Raw genomic sequence first — 2,898 nt, forward strand, 5'->3', positions numbered from 1 at the left:
AGCCACTTTCCCATTGCAATTTGCAATCATACAATATTTTTCTTTCTTGTTTTCATTACTTTGCATAAAACCGGAGAGAAGAAAATATACTTTCTATTATTTTATTGGAATGGTATTCATAAAACTGGCATCATTGGGTAAAAGCAAGAAAATTGAATTTAATATTATCACTCAATATAAGATCAAAGGAGGCACAGCTAACACAAGGAAAATACTTAATGTTTAGAAATGTATTACTTAGGGTTTCTTTAAACCAATAATAACATATTTGCTTTGTTTAAACATATATGTAAACATATATTGTTTAAACATATATGTTTAAACATATATGTAAACATATATTGTTTAAACATATATGTTTAAACAAATACTACAAAACTTTAATTGTTGGTTTTACAAATATAAATTGTTTTTTAACCTATTTTATTCTCTTTTTTTAAAACTGTTCATTGCCTTTAGGTCCCTACTTGGGTACAAAAAGAGCTAAGTATAGGGGGGAAGGATGCCTGTGTGACACTATAATAATCAAGGTGTGTACCATGAGAAGCACATTACAGTGTATACCATGCACTTTGACCAGTTGTGGTATCTGCAGCAATATGTAGCATGCCAAGATGTCTGAGACAAAGCTTTCAGGGTCAATTTTGGCAAATGATGTGAGGGCAATTCCCAGCATTTTGTTGTTGCTGGAAAAATAATAAATGGAATGGAATATTACATAAGCGAGAAGCAACACTTAACACACACATACATTACACACACACAAAAAATGAATCCTTTGCCCTCCCAGAACAGTCTGCAGCATACAGCAGCACAAGATTCCAGTGGTGGGGAGAGCAAAATATAAACACACACACACTAGTGCCTTGCACTTCTTTGTGGGTTTTTTTCCACTTTAGGAATAGAATATTAAAGCAACTGAAAGGGAGAAATTGCTGAACATTTCTTGAAAGAAACAGTACTGCAAGACAAGCCAGGTGGCCGCTGGATCACTTCTCCGCATTTCTATGGAGCACCCTTCTTCAGATAATATTTCTGCCTCCCCCACCCCACCCCCAGTGCAAAACCAAAAGGTTGAAGAAGGGACTAAAAAGTATTTTCAACATACAGCTTTAAAAGGCACAAAAATGTTAAGGATAAATTGGAGGAGAATATCCATAGACGAAGCCATTGGTAGTCTTAAGCAGCTCAGAACCACCCGCACCAGTTCTTCATAGTTAATGCACCCATTGCGGTCTTCATGGCCAGCTACCAGCATCTCCACTTCTTCCTCAGTCATCTTCTCCCAGACTGATGAGAACGTGGCATATCTCTACTCTCATTTCCCTCTTTGTCAAAGACCCTCAACCCCTCTACATAATCTTCAATGCAGCCTTCACTTTTGATATTTGCAATGGTTTAGATCAGTGGTTCTCAACCTGGGGGTTGGGTCCCCTTTGGGGGTTGAATGACCCTTTCACAGGGGTTGCAGCAGGGCAAGCAACTTGGCCAGGGGCACCGCCGCCCCTGTTGCCACTTCTGCAGGCAGAAAAGAGCAAGATCAGTATGGTGGGACAAGAGGCAGAACTGAACTGAGAAACCCCAGGGGAAAAAAACAATTTAGATACAATCATGAACAATGGATCTTCATGCCATTGGTCAGTTTCGATTTAATTTCCGTGAAAGAACACTTGCATAATTTTATGGTTGAGGTCACCACAACATGAGGAACTATATTAAAGGGTTGCGGCATTAGGAAGGTTGAGAACCATTGGTTTAGATCATGGGCAGGAACTGTTCAAAGCTTAGAATTTTCACAGAATTGTCATGGCCTCTGCATTGGTGGGATTCTGGCCCAAGGCCCTCATCACATGTCCACACTGGCTGTATAAGATCTTGCCATCTCCTGTTCTGTCAAAGAGATGGAAAGCTTCCTTGAATTCAGCACTCTGATCTTCTATGAAGTCGCACATTGTTGCTGATGCTCTGTGTGCTCCCTTTTGCTGTGAGCCAACTGTTCCCCCTCTTCCTTGCACTCCTTTGGTACTGCTATCATAGTACTGGCCACAAATATTAGATACTAAGGGCAATTCTATACCCATTAAATGTAGTGAAATGTGTACCTTAGGTAGTCATTATATTCCAGCCAACTCTGGATGACATCGCCAACATCCAGCATCCAGGCAGCAAACTGCTCACTAGTTGGGGAATCACATAAAGTGGATTCCACAACCTAAAAATTGCAAAATACAGGAGAGTAATCAGCAGGCCAACAGCAAAAGAAATGTATGGAGGCAAAGAAGCGCTACCTCCACCTCCAATGTCCCGCCCTCGCACCCGCCTCCCTCTACCTTCTTCCGAGGGACGGGAAGTGCTTTTTAAAAATTAAAAACAGGCTGGATAATGAATAGGCGTACAACTGTGCAGGCAATGCCAGTAATAATTTCCTCTCAAAGTTGTGACACAAAGCATGCCTCTCTGAAGAGCCCCCCCCCCAATCAGGAATTAGATTTTTTTTTTAAGTATCAAGACTCGTAATTCCATAAGGGGTGACATTCAAAAAGCACTATGCATCTATGATTAGACCGATTATGAGATGCATAGGCATTTAAACGGAGAAGTATTGAATTAAAAAAAATTAGTGGGTATCACAGGCCCTTTAAAACATTGAGAAAGGGGATTGATTGCCAGGATTGACTGACAGGCGGAAGAGAGTCACATGTAAAGCGCATTGCTCTCTTCCGCCATTTCCAGCAGGTAATGTGGAGTGTAAGAAACACAAAAAGGCGGAAAACAAAAGTGACACAGCAAGGAGGTGAGGAATGGCCAGAGGCACGATAATTTTTAGTGCTACAGCATTCCACTGGCATAGAATCATAGAGTTGGAAGGGACCTCATGGGTCATCTAGTCCAACCCCC

At 40.9% G+C, this 2,898-nt stretch overlaps 1 pseudogene; it reads right to left on the reverse strand.

Annotated features, from left to right (window-relative positions):
- Window positions 1–1,099: 1,099 nt before the first annotated feature.
- Window positions 1,100–1,952, reverse strand: LOC143840827 (myosin light polypeptide 6 pseudogene; annotated as a pseudogene).
- Between the last annotated feature and the right edge of the window lie 946 nt (window positions 1,953–2,898).

This window comes from Paroedura picta, chromosome 6, assembly GCF_049243985.1.
Source record: "Paroedura picta isolate Pp20150507F chromosome 6, Ppicta_v3.0, whole genome shotgun sequence".
In the NCBI taxonomy this organism is placed as follows: domain Eukaryota; kingdom Metazoa; phylum Chordata; class Lepidosauria; order Squamata; family Gekkonidae; genus Paroedura; species Paroedura picta.